At 44.0% G+C, this 13,827-nt stretch overlaps 1 pseudogene; it reads left to right on the forward strand.

The window, feature by feature from the left end:
* Positions 1–586: 586 nt before the first annotated feature.
* Positions 587–681, forward strand: LOC112205265 (U6 spliceosomal RNA; annotated as a pseudogene).
* Positions 682–13,827: the final 13,146 nt, after the last annotated feature.

Here is a 13,827-nt window from a genome sequence, read left to right on the forward strand (position 1 = left end):
TGGTAACACGGCTGTTTAGTACATTTTAAAGCTTTTTTTTTTTTTTTTTTCTGGAGACGGAGTCTCACTCTGTCGCTCAGGCTGGAGTGCAGTGGTGCAATCTCAGCTCACTGCAACCTCTGCATCTCAGGTTCAAGCGATTCTCCTGCCTCAGCCTCCAGAGTAGCTGGGGTCACAGGCATGCGCCACCAAGCCCAGCTAATTTTTTTGTGTTTTCAGTAGAGACGGGGTTTCACCATGTTGCCCAGGCTGGTCTTGAACTCCTGACCTCAAGTGATCCACCTGCCTTGGTCTCCCAAAGTGATGAAATTACAGGCGTGAGCCACTGTACCCGGCCTTTAAAGCTTTCTTAAAGTAGAAGAGGCATCATGTAAAAAAAATAATAACATCAATCTAAACATCTAGACGATTTCAGCAGAGCTGGAAATACCCAGCAGGGGAGGCAGAGAGGAATTAGAAGTATGTGAATCACCCTTTTTTAAATCGAGGGAGTTATTTATATTGTTTAATTCTTGACACTGATGAAAAATACATTTTCAGATATGTCTGTTAGAATTGAAACAGGATTTTTAAAATGTTTCATTTCCCACTTTAGCAGCACATACACTAAAATTGGAATGACACAGAGCACGGCCCCTGAACAAGGATAACATGCAAGTTTGTGAAGTGTTCCATATTTTTGATGACTGGATAAAGAAAATCTGGTATATTTACTCCATGGAATATTATTCAGCCATAAAAAGCATGAAATCCTGTCATTTGTGGCAACATGAATGGAACTAGAGGACATTCTGTTAAGAGAAATAAGCCAGGAACAGAAAAACACCACATGGGATTCATTAGATTCTTATAAGGAGTGTGCAGTTCACAGTAAAGTTTGTGCTCCTATGAGACTCTAATGCTGCCAATGATCTGATAGGAGGCAGAGCTCAGGCTGTAATGCTTGCTGGCCCGCAGCCTGCCTCTTGCTGTGTGGGCCAGTTCCTAACAGGTCACGGACTGGTACAGGGATCCCTGCTCTAGAACAGTTGTATAATGTACACTTTCATCAATAGTGCACAATAACCATTTCATTGTAACTGCAGCAATACTGCATATTTTAATTTTAAAAAATTAGCGGCCGGGTGCGGTGGCTCATGCCTGTAATCCCAGCACTTTGGGAGGACAAGTCGGGCGGATCATGAGGTCAGGAAATGGAGACCATCCTGGCTAACACGGCTAACAAAACAAAACAAAACAAAAATTAGCCAATTTGTTAAAAATAAGAGTATTTAGGGGTAGCACTTCATTAATGTTGAAGTCTAACATTTTTTCTATATACTTATTTTTGTCAATTATGATTCCATTTATTTGAAACTGTAGAACATATATGGAATTGGGGGAGATTGTTTTTATTTTTGCTATTTATATAACTTGTGTAAGTTGCTTTGTAAGTCTTTTACTCATTTTTCTAAGAGACTTAATATTTTTCTTGTGGATTTTTGTAAACTTTTCACATATTAAAGACATTAATTCCTTATCCTATTTCCTTCAAATATTTTCCCAGTTTTTCATTTGCCTTTCAGTAGTGCCCTTTGACATATTCAGAATGATTCAATTTGGTCTTAAAATTTATTTTTGCTTAGATAAGTTCTTATGCATCTAAAAATCAGATATGCATATTTACTGGTTTTTGTTTGTTTATATTTTACTCTATATTCCATGTGAAATTTTAACCTATATTATGAAACGGGAATTTAACTTTATTTCCCCAAATAAGTAATAATTTGTACAACACCGATACAGTCCTGAACTCGAATCCTGGCCCAGAGATGAATTCTTGCTTGACCTTGGACACGTTACTTAATCTCTTTAAACATTGCTTTTATCATCTGTAAAGTGGAGATAATAACACCTACTTTGTAGAGTTATAATAATTAAATAATACAATAAATGCAAAATTCCTAACAAGTATCCTGTTTAATAACTGTGAAGAGCCTGAGATTTTACCCTACTTGCCAGCTGACAAGTTAGCCTGCCAGTTTCACAGATGCTGGCAGAAGACCCAAGACTCCTGGATCAGAAACAAAGGACTTTATTATTATCTAATGCACAGCAGGCAGCAAGAGCATCACCATATGTGCATCAGTTCTCCTTGACTGAAGTCCCATGGTGGTGAAAGGATGAGCCCAGATAATTACCTAAACATGCAGTGGGTTGCATTATAGGAGAGGAACTCTGAGTTTAGCTTATCCAAATCTTCTAAAGCGTTCAGTAAGCATGCCTGCCCTTTGCTCTGTGGGAGCACCTCTTTCTATTTTCCAAGGCTGTTTGCTAAATGAACAGCCATAAAAAGATAATCTAAAACAAAGGAGAGTTAGTCCCCCACAAGACTTGCAGAAAAGTGAAAGACCCATGGAGAATTGTCTCCCAACACCTGCATGTTCAATAAATGGAATTGTGTTTGTTATTATCTACTAAATTATTGTATACATCTGTCTTTGGGCTTTCTATTCTCTTTTATTTTATTGGCACTATGTTTATGTAATCTTATGTTCCATGAGAAAAATCTATGTTAATTTAAAAAAATTACTTTTATATAAAAGCTGAACAGATGATGAATTTGAATAACGTCGTATAGAGCAAAGTTAAACAACTTTGCTATATATGGTTTCGGTTATGGTAGAAAAATTGGTTCACATGGAAATCATCCCCCACTTCCTTTTGTGCTCTAAATACATAACAATGATAGACAAAACATCTTTAGCAACATATGAAAGACATAACTATCTCAAAAACAAGATAAACATATCTGGGAACCAGAGTCAGGATAGAAACGTGAAGGCATTATTACATAAAACCACAAGCCTCCTGGGCTCCAGATCCAGAAGCAGGCAAAACTGGCCACAGGGCTGCCACAGTACACTACTATAGGGGCAGCATTCATATTGCTGGGTTTTTTTAAAAAAAATTTTATTTTTCTCTTTAGAAAAAAAAGGACAGACACATTGTTATCTATGTGAATGGCCTCTCCTGGAGCACAGCTCCATTGGAGGGAGGGAACCAGTTTCATTCATAAAGCAGCCTAGAAAACAGTGTGACAAAGTTGAGAACGCTGCTGATCCGGACTGTGTTGGTATGGAGCTGCATGTATGCTGGAGTGAACATTTGTCATTTGTGGCTGCTTAATATTTTGACCACTGCCATGGTTTGAGAATGATGCCTCCGAAACTCATATTGAAATGTAATTGCCATTGTGATGGTATGAAGAGGTGATTAGTCATGCAGGCTGTGCTGTCAGGAATGGAGCAATGGTATTGCCATGGGAGTGGGTTTGTTACTGCGAGAGTTGGACCCCTTTCCCTCTCAGTCTTGCTTGCTCTGGCCTCTTGCCATGTGATACCTTCCATGTTATGATGCAGCAAGAAGACCCTCACCAGACGTGGCCCCTTGGTTTTCGCCTTCCCAGCCTCCATAGCCATGAGCCAAAGAAATATTTTTTTATTATAAATTACCCAATCTGTATTCTTGTTATACCTGCAGAAAAACAGACCAAGACAACCACCTTGCCCTCATTGTGGTAATTCTCCATATTGAGTCTTGCCTTCCCATAGCAGAAGCCAGAAAATGTGCATTCCAGGAGTTCCTTGAAACTAGGCTCCAGGCATGGGACCTTGTCTCGGCCAATCAGGTGTATCCCCATGAGACGCGGACTTGGGTGAGCAAGGTGTCAGAGACTGATTGTGTTCCCCTAAAATTCATATGTTGAAGCCCTCGTAAAGAGAAAGCCTTTAAGAAGGCAATTAAGGGCCAGGCGCGGTGGCTCATGCCTGTAATCCCAGCACTTTGGGAGGCTGAAGCCGGCAGATCACGAGGTCAGGAGATCAAGACCATCCGGCTAACACGGTGAAACTCCGTCTCTACTAAAAACACAAAAAATTAGCCGGGCGTGGTGGTGGGCGCCTGTAGTCCCAGCTACTCGGGAGGCTGAGGCAGGAGAACGGTATGAACCCGGGAGGCAGAGCTTGCAGTGAGCCGAGATCGCACCACTGCACTCCAGCCTTGGCGACAGAGTGAGACTCCATCTCAAAACAAAACAAAACAAAAACTAAAAAAACCCGAAAGCAATTAAGGTTAAACGAGAACACAAGGATGGGGCCCTAATTCAATAGGACTAATGTCCTTACAGGAAGAGGAAGAAACAGGAGGGATGTGGACACACAGAGGAAAGGCCATGTGAGGACACGGCGAGAAGGCACTGTCTGCAAGCCGAGGAGAGAGGCCTGCTGCTATGGTCTGAATGCTACCCCCCAGATTCATACATTGAAACTTCATGGCTAGTGTGATCGTGTTAAGAGGTGGGGCCTTTTGGGGGTGATTAAGCCTTGAGGGCAAAGTTCTCATGGATTGGACTAGGGCTCTTATAAAAGGGGTTGAGGGAATGGGTTTGCCCTCTTCTGTTCTTCCACTGTGTGAGGACACAGTGTTCATCCCCCCCGGAGGAGACCAGGCCCTCACCAGACACGAAACCTATTGGTGCCTTGATCTAGGCCATCCAGCCTGCAGAACTGTGATAAATTTATTTCTGTTTTTTGTTGCTGTTGTTTGTTTTTTGAGACGGAGTTTTGCTCTTGTTGCCAGGCTGGAGTGCAATGGCACAATCTCAGCTCACTGCAACCTCCGCCTCTGGGTTCAAGTGATTCTCCTGCTTCAGACTCCCGAGTAGCTGGGATGATAGGCATGCACTACCATGCCTGGCTAATTTTGTATTTTTAGTAGAGATGGGGTTTCGCCATGCTGGTCAGGCTGGTCTCAAACTCCTGACCTCAGGTGATCCGCCCGCCTTAGCCTCCCAAAGTGGTGGAATTACAGGCATAAGCCACCACGCCTGGCCTAAATTTCTGTTTTTTAAGCCACACAGTCTGTGCCACATGCTGACAGAGGCATCTATTTATTTGGGGGACAGCAATGGTGCAGAGTTGGTACCTGGTTCTGAATATCATCAGTGAACAAGTAGCAGTGGTGTTTTTGCTAAAATAGACCCTGTGATGTCATTGGGCATCATCCCTAGTTGTGTAGCTCCAGAGCTTGGATTTCTAGCCCTGCCAGAGACCCTTGAGTTACCTAACATCCTATCAAAAGTTCCTTTTCTGCTTAAACACCGCTGTTATTTGCACCTAATACCCCCAATCGATATAGTAATTTTTTGTAGAAGACAGTATTGCAGAAAACCTGACTGCAGTGTCTTAAATACAAGGAAAGTTTGTGTCATGCTCCAGGCATCCTTGACTTGGGCTGGCCAGGTGGGTACAAGAGTTTTTTTTGTTTGTTTGTTTGTTTGTTTGTTTGAGACGGAGTCTTGCTCTGTCGCCCAGGCTGGAGTCCAGTGGTGCGATCTCGGCTCACTGCAAGCTCTGCCTCCTGGGTTCGTGCCATTCTCCTGCCTCAGCCTCCCAAGTAGCTGGGACTACAGGCGCCCGCCACCACACCCAGCTAATTTTTTTTTTTTGTATTTTTAGTAGAGATGGGGTTTCACTGTGTTAGCCAGGATGGTCTCGCTCTCCTGACCTCATGATCCACCCACCTCGGCCTCCCAAAGTGCTGGGATTACAGGCATGAGCCACGGCGCCCGGCCTAGTACAAGGGGTTTTATGAGGGACTCAGGCTCCTTTCTCACCGTTGTCTGCTGTCCTCCCTGTGGAGCTTTTGTCCTCATGGCCATAAGTTGCCTGTTGCGTCTTCTATATCAGGCGTCAGCAAACTTTGAAGGGGCCAAATGATGATGAACGCTGTGTCCTCACATGGTGAAGAACAGAAAAGGGCAAACCCACTCCTAAGCCCTTGTGTAAGAGCCCTACTCCAATCCATGAAGTGTGGGCCATAGGTCTTTGCTAGAGCTACTCAAGTCTGCCACTGCAGCATGAAACAGCCACAGACATGTGTATATAAATGGGCATAGCTGCGTTCCAAAACACTTTATTTATGAAACCAGGCAGCAGGTGGAACTGGGCCCGTGGGCCACAGTTTGTGGATCCCTGTTCCATATCCAGGAGGAGGAGGAAGCAAGAGCCAGAGTCAGCACCTTCAGCTTAAAGCTCAATGGCCAGAGCTGTGTCGTATGACTACCCCCAACTGCAAAGGCAGTTGGAAGTCTGAGCATCTATTAACATTTACAGCCTTTAGAGCAGGGCCCCCCAAACATTTTCATGCCGTGTGATGCATAGAAAATAGGGGTACATGTTTGATGTTACTTACTGCCAACTGGATACGGGGCAATGGCTGGCCCAAGTCCTACCTGGCTGCCGCAAAGGTGGAAGGGATCAAGTTCTCGGTCACACCTGTAACCCATTTGCAGATGCTGATTGGAAAGTTCTGCCCTGGAGTCAGACAGGCAAGGAAGAAGGTTGTAGGACAGAACAAGCTCCCCCACATGTGTACAGACTCAGGGACTGTATCTTTAATATTCTTATGACACGAAAACTCCCAGGCACCACAGAAAACCTGGTTTTCATTAAATACATATTCTAAACTTTGATTGCAAAATTCTTCATAAATAGAGCATTCTTAAAATGTTTTTTAACATGGTGTGACACTCTTATTCTGGTACTTCCCAGGAAGTGGGAGTTGACACTTCAAATTGTAGTTTCTCCACCAGAAATAAGGGCTTCTTTTTGCATCCTGTGAGTAATTGCGACAGGGTGACAAGACACCCTAGCACTGGCCAAAACCACAAAGCTCCATATTTTTGGATTAGTGTGGATATTTAAAAAATGATTCCAATCCCTCACAAAGCTTTCTTTCTGCCCAGGCCCAGCTCTGGCTTTCCCTGGGCCCATTGAGTTACCCAGTTCTTTTGTGCTCAAGCCCATGCTGTATTTCTACTTTGCTTTACTTCTTGTGACTGAGACACACACGGTGTGATGGAACAGTGGTCTCTAGGCTGCCTTTGCCATAACTCCAGGTATATTCCCTGAAACTTGTTTAACCATTCTCTGTACCTGGCCCATATTTGCTTTGCTGCACATAATATAATACTTTGCTAGTGGCCCTTAAGCAGGAGAATATGTATTGTTTACTTAACAAAAAGTTGGGAGGTGGGCAGCCTGAGGGTGGGTTTGGCAACTCAACAGTGTTACTGGGACCCCGACTCTTTTCTGCCACCCTCCGTAGATCAGGTGTCTTTTTTCTTCATGGACACAAGCATTGGCTTCTCCTGACAACACCCATGAAGGAAAGGGATGGTTGTCAAAGCCTTTCTCTCCCTGCACCTCTCTTAGAGAAGGAGCCCCCAACATATTTCTCCATATGTCTCACTGCCAGAATTGGGCCACAGCCCAGTCTTAAATTAAACAATCGCAACAAGAAGAGGAGACTAGCCAATCGCAAATCAACCTACACAGCTGAGACCAATCATGGATCAACCTGCATGGCTGAGACTAATCACAAGTCAACCTGCATGGCTGAGACCAATTACAAATCAACCTGTATGGCTGAGACCAATTACAAATCAACCTGCATGGCTGAGACCAATTACAAGTCAATCTGCATGGCTGAGACCAATCACAAATCAACCTGCATGGCTGAGACCAATTACAAGTCAATCTGCATGGCTGAGAGCAGTCACAAAACAGCCTGCATGGCTGACATCAATCACAAGTCAACTGGCATGGCTGAGCATACTACTGACCAGACAAAAGGGGATTCCAAGAGCAAGAGACAGGAAGGATGGTTATTGGGTAGAAAACGAATAGCACCTGCCATTGTCCCCTCAGCTCTGAGTCAGTTTCCTTGGTGCTTGTTCCTTAGAGTGCAGAGGTCCTGTCTTCTGTGCCTTTATGATCCCCTCTTAGAATCCACTAGAGTGGCCTGTCCAAACGGAGATTAAAAAGATATTTTTAAAAAATATGTGTTCTCATGGAATACTACTCAGCGTTTAAAGGACAAATTACTGGCACGTGGAACAACATAGATGAATGTCACCAATGATATTATGCTGTGTGAACACAGCCAGCATACTACTTTTTTGTAGCATACTGCAAAGAGTATATACTGTATGATTGCCTTTATATGACGATAAATAGAACAGCTAAAAATAATCAAAGGTGGAAAAAAATTCAGAACAGTGGCTACCCATAAGGGGTGTGGAGATTACCTGGGAAAGGAGCCAAAGAAGCTTTCTGGGAGAAGTAAAATGTTCTATTTTGTGTAATGTGTGGATTACAAGGGTGTGTCTATTTGTCAAAATCATACTGCTAAGCTGTCAGAGCGTTCGAGTGTATGCACCTTTTACAATAACAATTGAGTGCGGGGAGTGGGGAATGAGGGAGCTATAGAGATGAAACAAGAATGACAGAATGTTGCGAATTGTTGGAGCTGGTGGATGAGAACTTGGGACATGGGGTTCACTATCTTTATTCTGTTTATTTTGTATGTTTGAAATTTTCTAGAATTAAAAATTGTTCAAAAAGTATTTCTCCCTTCTCTTTCATGCCACTGGGTTTTTAGTTTGCATCTCCTCTCTCCGAGGCTCTTCTCAGAGAAAGACCTGGATAAGCAGGCTTCTGCTGCCTTCTGGCATCAGGGGACTAGAACTTAGTATTGTAACCATGAGCATCTCCGTCATCGGGCAGGGGGCCCGAGTGCAGGCTCCACAATGTGCAATCTGACTCCTTGGAAACAGAGATGCCCACTCTCCCTGTGTGCCTGGCCTCTAGCACAACAGCCTGCTCAGAGTGGGTGCTCAGCAAATGTTTGGTGAATGAATAAATGAATTATGAATTAACAGAAGAATGAAACTAATAAATGATCGTTGCAATAACCTGTAAAAAAACTTTTCAAAAAAAAGTGTATCGTAGGCAGGACCCAATTTATATAAATGGATCGTGCTCCAAAGAGTCATTTGTCACTTGTTTGGATTTCTTGAATTTCTTCTTAGTGGTAAAGTTTCCAGATCAGCCACTAAATAAGGTGACCTACTTCGAGTGAAAACGTGTAACATCGTTTCAAAGGAAAAAAATGCATTCTGAGATCTACCTCCAGAAAACCAGTCTCTAGTTGAAAGCTACGCGTCGCCCTGCAGCCTGGCCTGCAGCTCTACTTTCCTGACTTATACAGCCTGGCTGACTGTAAGATGGAATTAAGTAGTCTGTATTTACTGAGAGGCAATTACTCAAAGCAAGGTGGACAATACAACCTCCTGGAGGCTGTCCTGTCCCATGTTCTATCTCATTTCCCATTACAAAGGGCAGCTTCAGAATTTCTACCCAGGAAAGGGCTCAGGGCCCTTGTATAGAAGCTGTGTTTGTTTTTATTTACATCACTGATGTATTTAGAGTTGCTTAGCAGGGGTGGCAGAGGCCCCCTAAGGCACCCCTGGGCACTGTCACTCCTCATACGTTGCAGTTGTTATTGCTTTTACAAATATGAATCTTCCACCAGTAAATGGCCTGCCTGGTTACGGCAAGCTTCGTGCTGTTTTCCATGCCATTAACCCCATCACCTGGTCAGCACTCCATAGCTGTTGTGGAACGGTGATGTCTGGGAGTGAGGCAGCTGAGTGTGGTGCACGCATGGGGTCTGCAGGTGCTTCCAGACCCCTAGCAGAACATCGCCAACCACTGCAGGCTGGGGCTGGGTTGGACCCCTTTGCAGGTGGCTATGGAGGCATCTCCCATGGGTATTGAAGGAATGATGTCTAGGAGACAGAAGAATGTTTACCCCATGCTATGTGCTAGTGTTTTGATGTACATGATCTCCTTTTATCTTCACCAACTACCCAGTGAGAATTAGCTAAGTAGCCCCATTTAACAGACAAGGAAACAGAGGCTTGGAGTGTTGTTCTGCTTGGAGATAAGAAAGTGTATAAACTCACGAAGATATGTAATCCTCAGGGCCAAAGCCCTCAGCACGTTGAGGACACCAAATCCCTCCTGTCCCCAAGCTCCATTACTATTATGTTGCAGCTACTTCTTGGATGTCAAAAAAATTTCATCCTACAGTCAGCCAGGCTGTATAAGGCAAGAAAGTGGAGCTGCAGCCCAGGCTGCAGGGTGACGCGTAGCCCCCTTACCACCCACTCAAGGACACCCAGTGTGTTGGTGTCTTATTTCCACTGTCACGAATGAACACAAACCGAGTGACTAAAAACAACATACATGTATTCTCTTACCGTTCTGGAAGCCAGAAGTTCAAGCTCAGTTTCGCTCAGTGAACATCCAGCTGTCAGCCAACTGGTTTTTCCTGGAGGCTCTGGGGGGATTCCATTTCCTTGCTTATTCCAGCTTCTAGAGGCTGCTGAATTCCTTGGCTGATCCCCCTGCCTTACACCCCTTCTACCCCTTGCTTCCCTTGCCCCGTCTCTTACTTCTGTAGTCTAATCTCCCCTGCTTCTCTCTTGAGAGGGCCCTTGTGATGATGGGGGCCCACTTGGATAATGCAGGATCCGTACTCAGTCCCACCTGCAAAGTCCATTTTGCTGTATGAGGCAACATTCGAAGTTCTGGGGATTAGGCCAGGTGCGTCCTATGGGGGCCATCACTCAGCCGACCACATTCAGCACCACCGCAAAGATCTGGTGTGGGCAGGCCTAGGGGCAGGGTCAACATGCCAGGAAGAGAATGAACTTGGAAATGGAAATACCAACATTTCACTTGTTTAAGGATAGAAGAGAAAAATCATCCCACTGCAACTTGAATGAATTGACCATTTCTACTTTTCCTGTTTCCCTTCCTGTCCTTGGCTAAATGCAGAGGTAATTTTATATAATTGCAGTGATAGGATTAATACAATTTTCTGTTCTGCTTTTTTCACTTAATATCACTTTTTTTTTTTTTAATGGAATCTCAGTCTGTCGCCTAGGTTGGAGTGCAGCAGTACAATCTCGGCCCACTGTAACCTCCACCTCCTGGGTTCAAGTGATTCTCCTGCCTCAGCCTCCTGAGTAGCTGGGATTACAGGCGTGCACCACCACACCCAGCTAATTCTTTTTCGTATTTTTAGTAGATATGGGGTTTCACCATGTTGGCCAGGCTGGTCTCGAACTCCTGACCTCTGGTGATCCGCCCGTCTCAGCCTCCCAAAGTGCTGGGATTACAGGCGTGAGGCACTGTGCCCGGCCCACATGTATTTTAAACTATTGATAATTGCAACTCAGAATTCATGTTAAATTATTCTTTAATGTAAAAGAGGGTGATGTAAAAGGCTTCCTTTAAGCACCAAAGACCCACTAAGGTTAATAGATGTGCACAAGGCTGTGCCTGTGTTTCCTGGGCCGGGTCTGTGTCACGATTCCTCCCTCAACATCAGGCTCTGCTCCCCTGATGCCTCGTCCCTGGAACAATTTAAGATGCTTTCAATTGAAAGCCTTGGAAATCTGTCTAACCCTTTTATGTCTATTGGGTCCCTCTTGTTTTCTGCTGGATGAAAAGGCCATGCAGGAGCCACATTGATGGTGGAGAAGAGAAAATAAATGCGTAAGGGGACACGCTACATAGACACTGGCCTGGGTCTCATTCCAAATGTATTTCCTAACTCATCCGTGCCCAGCAGCTGAGCTATCAGAAGATTCTGGTGGTGGCTAGATGTTTAGGCCTTTCCTAGACTGGAAATATTTCTTGCTGAAATAGCAGCTGCATATGCCTCCCCCGGAGAAGGTAAAGACGACCAGCAAGAAAAGTCATCTGAAAGTTGATTGAATTCCTGCATCCAAAGGTTATTCTGACGCTGCTGTTTCTCTTTCTAAATCCTACAAAGGTAAGGCAGGAGCAAATTTTACCATAATAGAAAAAAAAAAAAAAAAAACACCCAACCCTTGGGCCTGTGTTTTCAGTAATTAGCTCAATGTGCTAATGAGAGTCTTCAGGGAGAACAGCATTAATTAATGGGTGAATTTCACTTTAATAAATGTATAGGCAATTTTCTAAATGCAGATGGCAGAGTCCGCCCTGATGGCTCTACCTAGAGCCACTCAACACGGTAAGTGTCGGAGGAAAGTGGTTAATTTGTAAAATGTTTCATGATCCTGATTAGAAGAGAAATAATGCTTGTGTTTGCTTTCCAATGTATTATTCATGTCTTCACAACCCAAGAACTCCACATCCTTCCCCACCTCCCAGTGTCCTGAGGCTCTTTGTCACTCCTCTTTGTCGCTTCCGAAATGAGAAGGCCTCTCCCTCTGGAGGACGGGGACCTCCCACCTCGCCTCGAGTGGGCTCTCTCTCTCCACCAGTTTCTAATCCCAGGGAAGCTGAATGCCTTCCACTCTCTCTCTCTGAGTAGACAGGGGCGGAATGTTGCCCAAGCAAGATCAATGACACCGTCTAAAAGAAAGTGCCTTCGAGGCTAGGAAATGTAATGCACCAAAGTCATCATTTCTTTAAGAAATAATTTGCTGGTAGTTGATTACAGACTTTAAAAAGCACCAGTCATGATAGGGAGCTAAGAGAAGTTCTGCTTTTTTAACCAACCCTCTGGGTCAGTGTTATCCTCCTCCTTCACAGTCAGGCAAACAAAGGACAGGGTGAGAACCTAGGCTGCAATTTGAAAACACATTTCCAGCCTTTCCAGATGGGCTCATCTTGATGTTTTGAGAATTAAATGGAAAAGTACATCACAATTATTGCTATTGCTTAGAGAAAAAGAGATGAAGGACAAGATCACCCATTTGTACCTGGTGCAAAGAGATTTATTGAGCACTTGCTTATGTGAACCTATTGGGGGGGAGTCACATGACAATAAAATCAAACTGCTCTGGATCAATAAACTTTATTTATTTTATTTATTTTTATTTTTTATTTTTTGAGACGGAGTCTAGCTCTGTCACCCAGGCTGGAGTGCAATGGTACAATCTCAACTCACTGCAACCTCTGCCTCCTGGGTTCAAGCGATTCTCTTGCCTCAGCCTCCTGAGTAGCTGGGATTACAGGCATGCACCACCATGCCCAGCTAATTTTTGCATTTTTAGTAGAGATGGGGTTTCACTGTGTTGGCCAGGCTGGTCTCGAACTCCTGACCTCATGATCCACCAGCCTCGGCCTCCCAAAGTGCTGGAATTACAAGCATGAGCCACCACGCCTGGCTGTGGATCAATAAACTTTAGCAATTACAACAAGTCCAGATTCATTACAACCATTATCTTGACAATAAAATCTCAATCTAACAAATCTGTCAGCTGGACTCAAAATAATTGAAAAATCCAGTTAAATAGAAATGCCCTGGCCTGTCACTCAATGTTTTAATAATCAAAATGGAAAAGCGCTTCACAATTGTTGCTGTTGCTTAAGGGACACAGAGACGAAGGTCAAGATGACCTGTTTGTGCCTGGTGCAAACTCCCTCCTCATTGGGTGTCGGCCACACTCACCAGAGATCTGTCACCATCACGTACCTTATAAATCTGCGTTGATATCAGAATATGACTCTGAGGAACTGCACGATTCTCAAAGCAGATCCCGCCCACCTCGTCTTCGTATGACATCTTTTCGGGGGAGGCAAATCATCACATTCCAGGGACACTTTTTTATACATAAGGTGGAATTTCCCCCCTCAACCCACAATGACTCAAAAACCAAGTTAATCGGGTGTGATATTCTGATAGATTCTAAATGCAGCACAAAAATCCAGTATAACCACAGAATTTATATAGTCCTGAAATCACAATTTTTTTTCTTTTTAAGAACCAGAATGGAATTTGGGATTATCAAGTATTCATCACCCAGATGAGAAAACCCAGGCATAGAGGAGTTGGGATATTGACTCCAAGCCAGGTGGCTACAACAGAATGATGTCCAGACCCAGCTACTAATTTGCAGGGGCCCCATGACCCAAGAGGGAAATTTGCCCACTTGCTTTT

Source organism: Pan troglodytes, chromosome 14, assembly GCF_028858775.2.
Source record: "Pan troglodytes isolate AG18354 chromosome 14, NHGRI_mPanTro3-v2.0_pri, whole genome shotgun sequence".
Classification (NCBI taxonomy): Eukaryota; Metazoa; Chordata; class Mammalia; order Primates; family Hominidae; genus Pan; species Pan troglodytes.